This window comes from Meles meles, chromosome 15 (assembly GCF_922984935.1).
Source record: "Meles meles chromosome 15, mMelMel3.1 paternal haplotype, whole genome shotgun sequence".
In the NCBI taxonomy this organism is placed as follows: Eukaryota; Metazoa; Chordata; class Mammalia; order Carnivora; family Mustelidae; genus Meles; species Meles meles.
This window is the reverse complement of record NC_060080.1, coordinates 56,145,639-56,157,837: the sequence shown is the minus strand read 5'-3', so window position 1 is coordinate 56,157,837 and position 12,199 is coordinate 56,145,639.

Below are 12,199 nucleotides of genomic sequence, written 5' to 3'. Positions count from 1 at the left end.
CAGGGGTCAATGTTCTGAGCAATATTGGGAAAAGAAGGAATCTAATTTTGGGAAGTTGAATAACTTGAAAAAACTGAACTTGGATCAAGATGGTGAAGCAAACTGATCCCCAAAGTTGGCAACAGAATATTATAGGGGACAAGGGTCAACCATTCATCTAATTCTTCACTCATTCCTCATATATCCATCCATCCACCCAACAGTATTCTTTAGCATCCTTTAGACTCCAGTGGCATGCAATTGTAGAGGCAGGAAAGAATACAAGCTTGATACAAAGTAATCAGACTTTGTGCTTAAGTAGTTCACAGTATGATGCCATTGTTTCCAGAAAGCTGAGCAGAAAGACCAGAGTCCAGGATATGAAAGCAGTTTCAGAAATGTCATAAGACTCCAAAGAGAATCAAATATTATCCAGGGATCTAGAGAACTAGAGAACTAGAGAACTGAGCACTCTGTTTGTCCTTCTGTATAGGCAATTGGAAGAAGAAAAGGGGCCAGAGGCATCAATGAGGGTATTGCCTTAAAGAAATCTTACCTGCTGGCCTGGTCCAGGAAATTCAACCACTCTGTTCTGTGGAAGAAATCCAATTCTGCTTCAGAATTTCATTAATTAATCTGCTACAAAAGGGGCAAACAATTCATCTGCAAGAACAAAAGGGACAATGCCTTCTTTAACTGTCTTGTGTTATTATACACAACCAGCTGGAGGAAGGGAAAAGAAAAGCAGTTGCAAATGCAAAAGCAGAATCAAGTTATGCTAATGCTGAATTGATCTTAGTATTACTGCAGTGTAATCAGAGACCATAGTGGACTCTTTGATGGTCTATCTAGGAATCAAGCTTGACTTCCATTGCAGGACAAGGCATGAAAGAGTTAATGTCTCTAAAAGCAGCTCTTTGACCAATGGCAGATAGTTGGTGAAAGAATGTCCCCTGCTTCTTGGCACTTCAGTTGGAATAACAGAGAATGGTCTTATAATGTCTTATAAAGGTCTTATAAAGAAAGCCTTTAGTTGCTATCAGGTAACTGACTGGATACCACAACTTCACTAGCTACCTTCCTTTCCTTGATTCAGTTCCCCACTTCCTTATCTGGTTTCTTACCAGAGACCATCTTCCAAAGAAACCATTCGTAACTGAATGTTCATCTTGGGGTTTGCTTTTAGGGGAACCCAAACCACACAGAAACCATGTCTTGAACTTTTGCATCCATATATGTAAATAATGTTTTAAAAGACCAGCCTAAACATAACATCTTTAGATTTTTTTCGACTCAGCCACAGTTAAACAATCATTGAGTCTTTTCATTCCAACAGTATTGCACTTTGTTATGGGAAATAGTAAGTATTGTTTTAACTAACTGGGTAACCCAGTGGCCCAGTTTTAGTGTCCTGTGCCTTAATCTCTTCATAGAACGAATTGAAACACCCATTCCTTAAGCAGCAGAAAGACCACTGACCTCCTCAAGATTACTTTGATGTCTGTGGGTTTAGAATTTTCTGGTCTCTACCTCCAGGTTCCAGTGAATGCTAAATTCTTGTCCCGTGCTCTGCAGTTTGTGGCTGTTACTTTATATCCACCCTACTTTTAACCCATATCTGCAGCTTAGCCCTTTTGCCTGATTTCCACCAGAAAGGGAAAAAAAATGTGACTTGTAGTCATGCATTTATTTAAAAAAGTATTTCTTGAGTGTAAGTGCTGCTCTGGATATCATTCTAGACCCTGGGGAAAATGAGTAAGACTGATATAGGGTCTCTGTTTGCTGTGGTAGACTTATTATAAACACTATGTCCTATTTCTATTGGAACAGTGATATGACTGATTTAAATGTCATTTCTCCATTTATTTATTAATTCACTTATTGAGCATTTGTAAATATGTGCTATGCATGAGGCGTGTTTTCTGAAGCTATAAGGATGAACAGTCCCTGCCCTCAAATAACTATTGCTGCCCAACAAATATGAAGTACTCTGTCATCCTAAGAAAAGTCTGGGGTTGGGAAGGTCCTTCATTTCCCACCATCTGCAGTTTAGGGATTATAGGCCCAGCCCAAGCTGATGGGGAGCGAACAAGAGGGCTAAGAATCCAGGCTACCAAGATATGGTTAAAGAGGCCCCGTGGATTCAGGACAGGAAAAGGGCGATAGAGATCACCTAGGTAGCAATGGTGTTACCTCAAGTGAAGCTGGAGCATTAACAGGAACAAAGCCTAAGGAGATGGGTAGGTCAGTGGCAATACAAAGCCACACAAAATAAAACTCACACAGTCCTGTGAGAGCAGTTACCAGAGCAGAGTGTTGAGTGACCCAACAGCGGAGACCTGGTGACTCTAATTTTCCAGTCCTTGTTATGAGTATATTCAGCCCATCATTTTTGTTTTCAAAAGCTTGATTAAGACAACTGATTATGGTATCATCAGTGCCAATATAGCTGCTACAAGGAATTTATTGGCAATCCAGCTAATTGGGTAATTTGGAATATGCTTGAATAGGTCAAACCTGAGATACCCTGATTAGTGGTTTGTGGCTTTCCTATTCAAGTTGTAATCACTCTCCTTGCTCAGAAGAATGAATGTCCTTGTGTATAATAATGAGCCAGTTGATTTTCTCTTAATTGAGCTCATAGTGTAACTGGACCCTCTCATTCACTGGGAGTTGGCTCTCGGCTCCCCTTTCCTTTAGTTAGGAGACACCAGTATTTTAGTAGGTATTGTATTATTCTTTTATGCTTCATGAATCTTTTTGTCTTTATGATACTGTGTAAGTTCACAGGAGAAACTTGAGATGGCTACTCTAAGTATTAATCTTAAACTATGTTGGGGTAATACATTAGAAAGTCTATCACACATATTTTTCTTACAGACCCTTCTCCTCTTTTTTTTTTTTAAGATTTTGTTTATTTGACAGAGAGAGAGCACAAACAGAGGGAGCAGCACGCAGTGGGAGAGGGAGAAGCAGACTCCCTACTGAGCAGGGAGCCTGATGTGGGACTCGATCCCAGGACCCTGGTATCATGACCTGAGTCGAAGTCAGATGCTTAACCTAGTGAGCCACCCAGGCGTTCCCTCCCCTCTATTTCTGTCTGCACTTTACTTTGGGAGACTACACAGTCCCTATTGATTAAGTCTCCCCCTCCTCTCTTACAGGGCTTTCATGTCTACCATTTTCCCCTTCATATCTTCCTCATTTCATTTCTCTTTTCCACTAGTAACTTAAACTCGGTATGAAAGTAAATATTTAACTTATACACTTGTTGCCAATTTGGTAACCCACATGTTCAGCTACTGTCTACATTTTTTTTCACATTTTTTTATTTGTTTATTTTCAGCTTATACTGTCTACATTTTTTAAGTGTTGTATTTCTTCTTATGCTATAAATCTAAAGAGACTACAGAGAACATCATGTTAAAATAACAAACTTTCAGTGACTCTTGTTCTTTTAAAGTGGTTTAAAGATAATTTCTAGTAACTTATCAAACTAATGAAAGACATTCATGTGAGAATATTTGAGAATATAAGGAAATTAATATGATAGTTTAGTTTAAATTTTGGTGAATCTAAGAATTATAGGTAGCTTGTTAAAAATACAGCCTTTCTAGGCTCTTGTTGCAGAAATATTAATTTAGTAGATCTGGGGTGATCCCAAGTCGGAGGGTTTTTGTTTTTTAAGAAGTTGCCAACTAACTCTTTCATATGATAAAGTCTGAACATCATTGCTCTATTTGGTAGAAATTGTTTTGTTGCTTTGTTAAAATATCTGCAGATACAAAAAAGTATTTGCAGAAATATCCTGAACTGAACTATTGGTTAGCATTTGCTGCATCATAGCTCCTAAACTTAATGACTTGAAACAATAAGCAAAGTCTGTGAGTCACTTGGGTAATTCTTCTGATCTGGTCACCCACCTCAGCTGGGGCCAGATAACCGTGGGTGGCGTTCCTCACATGTCTTGTGGCTGTCTTAAAGTCAGCTTCAACAACAGGGATGATTTGGGTACATGTCTCTTGTTATACAGAATGCAAGCCAAGGCTTCTTCACATGACAGAGTTAGTGTTCGAAGAACAGCAAGAGTAGGCAAGCCCCATTGCACAAAGACTTTTCAAGTTTCCAGTTCAGCAATGTTTGCTATTGTCCTGTTGGCCAGAGGGAGTCATACAGTTACATAGAGTCAAGATGTGAGGGAACTACCCAAGTATGTTGATTCAGAAAGGTGAGTTACTGCAGCTATTTTTGAAATAATATAATTTCCATGCTTAGCTGAAAATGCAATTGATGTCTGAGTGTCTATTTGGTAGAGAAAAAATTGATTTTTGAGATCAAAGGCCTGGGTTAAACCAGCATTCCACTTAGTAACTAGAAGATGGGTATGTCTTTTATCTTCTCAGTTTCACTTTCTTCATCTATAAAATGCAACTACTACTAATATTAATATCGACTTTATAGAGCTCTTTAGAGAATAAATGGTACAAGAACACTTTGTAAACTATGAGTGCTCCAAAATTCAAGGTATTTGTAGATGCATATGCTAAATGTGAGTATTCCCCACCCATCAACAAATTATTAAAGTATTTATTAAATCAGTGAGCTTCCTGATATTTCTGACTTGACTTCTCTAAGTCTAATCCATCCTCAATCTGCTAATAGTTATTTTCCATAAAAGCCAAATCTGTCATGTCATCTAACACTTTAGTAAGTCTCTGATAGCTTTCCATTGCCTATATAATATTAACAGAATCAACATATAAAGACAGTCTGGGCCATTTCCCTCCCTACCCAACCTCCTTGATTCCATTAAACTTTACATTATTCCCTTCACACATCAGATCTTTACTATTTCAAGCTATATCTATTCAATTTCCCTCAAAATAGAACGCTCTCATCCTGCTTCTTCGCTTCTACTATCCTTTAGCACCCAAATCAAATGTTCCTTCCTCATTCCACAAGCATTTAGTGGACCAGGAAGATTTCTTGACTCCTCCTATGTTAACTGTTCTTTCTTGATTCCCGAAAGACTATTAAAATCACAAACACTTAAACAGAGTATTAAAACTTAGGTGTGTATGTCGTCTATCTCCCCAGCTAGACGGGCAGCTTCTCTAGTACCAGAAATAGTGCAGATTCTCAGTATATAGTTTTGAGTAAACGAATGAATGAATATTTGACTCTTTCATCCCTTCCCTAGTTGGCCAGATTTCCTCTGATGCTTAACTAATCATGCTCAACCCCCCAGATTTCCTTTTGTCAGTCCTAACTGTAGACTGAAATATCAATGTTCTTGACCAGCGTCCATCCTCACATCTGAAAGCCAATTACTTATGTCTTCACCTCAGGTTAACTAACGAAATTTTGACCCACTGTCTTAGTACTTCCTACTTGAGAGAGTTAGCTGCACATTTTTTACTACCCTTAGAGTTATAGTGATGCCATCCAAATGTAGTGATGATCCAGGGAATAGGGGAGGAACTGATATTTTCTGTGAGGGTGCTTATCATGAACTTTATGAAAAAAATTTTTTTCTCTCAAATATAGCTGAAAACTGGGACTTACACAGATTAAATAACTTACCCAAGGCACATAGCTAAGTATGCAACATGGAATCTTAATCCAGTTTTGTCTAACCAAAAACGAAACAAAACAACTCTTCTGATCTTTAACTCTACCATAGTAGTTTCACAACATACAGACTCATGCTATAGCTAGTAAAAGTTTACATTTGTCTAGTTTAACTATAAATCTAGGACCTTAATACCAAGAAAAAATATTAAGAAGTTGTAAATCAATTTAAAATACAACATCTAGGCACAAAATCATATGTTGGTGGTATTATATTAATAGTTATTTTGGCTCCCAAGTTTCTAGTTTATCCAATGTTTTAGAATAAATATGATAGAGGATAATAGGGTTACTTCAAACAAAATGCTATACAACTTCAGTCCCTTAAATTCAAGATTTTATCTCCCTTCTAGGCAAAAAGAAAACTTGTTTTCATTTTTTACTAAAAATAATAATTATGGATAAAATGATACAGTTTAAAAGAATTGGCTCTCATTCCATCTCTGGAATTTCCCACCCTCGAAATCCTTTCTTTCTTGGCAAAATATGACATAATAATTTGAAAGAAAGAAAAAAAAACTTAAGTGTTTGAGGCCAGAAGTTAATTGAATAAGACCTTAGATTCTGATGAGTTTGTGTTTTATGGTTGATTAACTTGTTTTAATACCAAAAAAAAAAAAAAAATGCTTAGGAAACCCAATTATCATGCCACTTAATCTGAGTTATTAGCTGATTTCTCCTAGTTTCTGGATATCTTATTGACCAAGTTATATTTCCCACTATGACGTACAAAAGAAACTGAGCTTTGGTTTGAAAAGAAAAATTTAGGTTTAGCGTATGAATAATTGCCCCAAATCAGAAAGATTAAATTCTTAGATTCTTAGATCGTAAGAGCTAAGTTTACAGTTTCAGTTACCAATTTCCTCCTAGCCCTAAAAACAAGTTAGATAGTACGAAAAAATTAAGGCCTTAAGATTTTTCTATAATGGACCTGTTTTCTACTAGTATGGCTACTACCATCTGGTTGTTTCATTTTTTGTGTTTTTTTTGTTTGTTTGTTTAAAACATAAGAAATAGCATGGAGGACCATAAGGGAAGGAAGAGAAATCCAGAAAGCGAGAATCAGAGAGGGATATGAACAATGAGAAACTATTGACCCCAAGAAATAATCTGGGGGTTTCGGAGGGGAGGAGGGTAGGGGAAGCGGGTAACAGGGTGATGGGTATTGAGGAGGGCATGTACTGTGATGAGCACTGAGTGTTACATTTAACTAATGAATCACTGAAGACTGTATCAAGGACTAATTATGTACTATACAGTGGCTAACTGAACATAATAAAAAAAATTAAAATTAAAAAAAATAAAAGACATTGAAGCCAGCTGGCTGTTCATAAATAAACAGCGCCTGGGTGGCTCAATGGGTTAAAGCCTCTGCCTTCGGCCCTGGTCATCATCCCAGGGTCCTGGGATTGAGCCCCGCATCAGGCTCTCTGCTCAGTGGAGAGCCTTCTTCTCCCTCTCTGCCCACTTGTGATGTCTGCCAAATAAATAAGTAAAATATTAAATAAATAAATAAATAAATAAATAAATAAGGAAGGTTTAAGAGTTAATACCTGAAATTGTGATGTCTTATTCTGGAGCCTGAAACAGTTCATCAAAACAACTCATCTCAGCCTGAATATGCTACAGTCCTGTCTCCACCGAAAGGAGGGTCTACTCATATGTCAGCGGGACATCTTTCTGCAGTTACTAAAGGAAAGCTAGAGGTCTCCTAAAGGACTATAGGAAATTCTTCCATGATCCTTTAAAATAAGGATTCTTAACTTATTGTGGGCTCCATAGATGAGTTTTTGGAAGCCTGAGAACCCCTCACCCCACAGGAATTTGCAAAATTGTACTATTAATTTTTCTGGTGAAAGTCTCCACAAAATGTAGATTCTCACAGAAATCTGTGATCCATAAAAATTACATCAAGAATGAATACTCCTAAGTTCTTCAAAATTCTAGGCATAGATATTTTCCTGGGACATCACGAGGACCAAAAGAGTAACAGGTAAAACGGAAGAAGAATTAACCCTGGCTTTTTGCCGAGTACAAGTGGAGGCAACATGGGACCACAGAACTGTAGGAAACTGAGTTGACAGACCAGTCAAAATGAAAGCTTCTCTCAGACTCCTCAAATTTGCCATTCCCCAGATGAGTAATGCAGAACCCTATGTAGGATGGTTCTCTTTGGAGTAACCCCATATTTAGGAGCAGATCTCGGGAAATACTGAGTTACTGAGTTCTGTATATTTAACTGATTCATGTTTTCTATTGATATTTAAGTGAACAGTTGCATTGTCTGGAAAGTGTAACGCCAGACATTAAAGATATCACGATGAACTAAACAAGAATTAGAGGGGAAGAAGAAGCAAGCCTTGATTCAGCTCAATTTGTAATGGTATTGAGATACAATGAAAACTCTTTGAGCTGCTTTTGTTAATCACAAGTTCTCCGAAAGCCATAGAATTTTAGAGCTAAAAGAAAACTTGATGATTACCTAGTCCAATCCTCTTATCTTACAATAAAGAAGATAAGAGCCTTGATCAGTGTTACTCAGTTGAGATGGCAATTCTGGGTTTTCCTTCACCTAACCCATTCATTTTTCTACTGCTTTAAATTGTGCTTCACAGCCTGTCTATATTCCCTTTTATATATAGAATCAACCAATTTCCAATATCCTTACATGCCCCCAAATACCCAGATGCCAACATCCAATCCCTGGAACCCCTTCTTCTGAACATTAAGTCTCCCATTCCACATACCAAGAATGATAATAATTCAGAATCAATTGTTAAGCATATAGGCTGATGAAAGATGGGTTCTGATCAATTCAAAAACCAGAATACTTTCAAAGTTTAAACTCAGACTTTGCTCAGAAACAGAAACATCCTTGGCTCTTTAAAATCATGGTCTCAACTGGTCCACTCCCTCATGATGTCATATATTGTCTGGGCAACTTGGTAAACAAACTGCTTCCTCCACTGTTTAATTCCCTTTCCTGAATAAGATCCTTAGGCAACCAGGCTTCATTAGTTCAGGTGCTAGCCTCAGGGAACTACTTGTTTTAATTAGAGGGATGAAATGGCATTTTAATTGTGCACAATGATTAATAAACATGCTGAGCTGCTGCATAATGACCTCCTGCGTGAAGAGCTTTCTCCCTATTCCTGGTATCTACCTCCATTAACTGATTGTTATCCAGGCTGAGAGCTATCGAGCTTTTCCTCCAACCAAATTGTGCATTGTCTGTCCTTCAATTTCTTCACTAATAATAATTATTAGAGCTAAGTCCCAATTTTTTGTAGCAACAGAGACAGGACTAGAACGGTGAGAGCTTACAGAGTGGTGTATGGTCTATGTAATTTATTTCACTGAACTTCCTTGTGAAAGGGAGATAATAATAGGACCAACCTGACAAGGCTTTACGAAAATTAAATGAGACAATTCATGCAAAGCGCTTAGCCGAGTGCTGGCCTAGAGTAAGCACTCTGAAAATGTTAGCTGCCATTATCATTAGGAGGATTATTCTTATACCATCATCATCATTAACTTCTTCATCTTCATCATCAATTTCATCATCACTATCATCAAGACCATCATCTTGGTCAAGATTAGACACTTAGATTAGATGTAGATTAGACTCTTAGAGATCATGATGTCCACTATATCACAACTAATTTAGGAATAATTTTCCAAAGGGTGGAGGTCGACTAGAGTTTTTTTTTCCCAATTTCTCCTTTATGTTGTCTGAGAGTAGTTTGGAATGACTTATGAGATATATGCACAAAGAAACTCATGTATCTTGAAGGCTTAATCTCAGCTCTTCAGTAGCTGAACAAAATACTGTGTACCTGAACTTCAATCATAATATAAATCAGAAAACTGAATTATAAAGTGACTTCTGTTATAAAAGCTGGATATGCTTGGGATTTGTAATAGTTTTATTGGCCACGATCATAATTTGATGAGTCCATACAACATTATAGTACTTTCCCCAGTGCTGACACTGGTGAATTGTTTTCCTTTGTGTCTCTTGGAAATTGTTTCTCTAAGTCACATATCTCTAAGTCTTTTACTTTACTTGATTTGGAGGGAAAAATTCTTGATGAAACCCAGGGCAGCTGCCACTATTCACTATTTGCAAATGGCTATTGTGGTGCTGGATATTATGTAACTGACCCTGTTCCTTAGCTTGAATTATTGATGACAGTATTTTAAAAAAAGAGCAGGCTAGCTGATCTACTTATCCTTACATTTTGATATGTCACTGTAACTGCACACCAATACAAATCGCTTGTATGCTCAAGAAGAGAAAAGTAGGTATGACTGAGCGTGGTAGAAACCAAATGTGGAAATAACCTTCTACGTTTAAAAATGCAGGACTTCTTGGAAATAAGTGTGCCCCTCTGAAGCTGTTTTCCTGTACACAGGGTCATTATAGTTCAGTGAAGCAGATATGATTGATTACACGGGCCAAATTTTACCTTGCTTCAAGGAACTCCTAATTCTTGTTGTAGTTTCTTTAAGGGCATACAATTGTCTGCAAGAGTCAAAAGAGAAAGGTGAATGAACTTCTTTGACCATGGTAGAGCAGAGAGAAAGGTTTTAGAATAGATGCTCAACCTGAAATATCTAGGACAGGACAGAAACAAACAAACAAACAAACAAACAAAAAAAAAACTGAACATATTTTCTTATCTTCCCATTTCCCTAGCAAAGAAGTCTTTAAAACCACTTAGCTAAATTTCCACTGAAATATAACCACACAATAAGGAGAATAGCCAACATTAAAAATACATTAAATAAAAAAAAGAAAAAAAGAAAAAATGCCTAGGTGGCTCGATTAGTTAAGCCTTTGACTTCAGCTCAGGTCATGACCTCAGGATCCTGGGATGGAGCCCAGCACTGGACTCCCCACTCTGCAGGGAGTCTGCTTGTCTCTCTATCCCTCCCCCAATTTGTGCTCCCATGCATGCCCTCTCTTTCTCTCTCTCTCAAAGAAGTAAATAAAATCTTCAAAACAAAAACAAAAAAACTAACCATATGAAGTGTTACTGAAGTTGTGAAGGAAGAGAAACCAGCATACACTGCTGGTGGTACATTGCATTTTACCAGTGTGAAATGGTACCTTTTTGGAAAAGCGTTCTGTATGTTCTTGAAAAGTTAAACACACAACTACCACACATCCAGCATCTTGTTCCTAAGCATTAACCTGAGAGATGAAAATATATGTCCACACAAAGACAAGTTTATTTGCAATAGCCAAAATGTAGACACTAGAATGTCTCTTAACAGGAAAAGAGATAAACAGATTATTGTGCAGCCATCCTACAACGGAATACTACTCAGCAAGAAAGGTGAACTATGGATATACATAGTAACAAAGATGAATCCCAAAACAATTATGTGCAGTGAAAGAAGCCAGGCCAAACTATAATCTACAGTGACAGAAAAGGTTTTAGAATAGATTGTGGTTGCTGTAGATTAGTCAAGGGGAAAGACAGATTACAAAGAGGCATCAGGAACCTTCTGGATGTGATGCATATGCTCATTATCTTATTGTGATAATGATTTCAGAGTGGATACCTATGCGAAAACTTACCAATTGCAGACTAAATACATATAGTTTATTAAATGTCAACTATACCTCAATGAAGGTATAATAAAGAAATAAATTAAATAAGTAAATGAAATCTTTAGCTGAAGCTTTTTTAGCACAATATCTATGCTAATGGGAACCACTGCTTGGGATGTGTTTTTTTTCTGAAATAGTCACAACCGTGTATTAATCTCTGGCAAGTATTGCTTGTGTGTGTGCTTTTCTATTAAAGGCTTTCTATTCCTATGTAAAGTGATGGACTCAAGAAAACAATGCTCTCAGGCGCCTGGGTGGCTCAGTGGTTTAAGCCGCTGCCTTCGGCTCAGGTCATGATCTCAAGGTCCTGGGATTGAGTCCCATATCGGACTCTCTGCTTGGCAGGGAGCCTGCTTCCCTCTCACTCTCTCTGCCTGCCTCTCTGCCTACTTATGATCTCTCTCTGTCAAATAAATAAATAAAATCTTAAAAAAAAAAAGAAAACAATGCTCTCATATGCATATAAACATAGTTAAATATATTGAGAACATTCGTCTCTAATAAACAACCATGATAATATAAATATAACTGAGTAAATATGCTTGTGGTAAACTCTTCACTATTTAGAGGTTTTTTGGATAATCAGCCAGTAACATCATGCAAAATTAAGGACTTATAATTTTCTCTCCAATTTTAGAGAAGCCTCTAAGGAGAGATTTTTCTGGACAATGCAACTTTAATACCCTACCTTTTCCCCCCAGCACAATGCCTTAGCATAGCTGAGTCTGTCAATCCTAGGCTTATTTCAGTGAGTCAATCCATTAATGAACGCTTTAGTACCAATGTGTCCTTTCTTCACACAGTTTACCTTTGACCTTCTCAAATTCATTTGACCATTATTCCAACTTTTCTGTAGCCTTTCCAATGCTGAGGTATTGGCGAATAGTTCAAGAATATTTATTTAAGACATCCCTACATTTTTTAATATACTATTCTCTTTCAAAATACCCTAACCCCTAAAAACTTGGT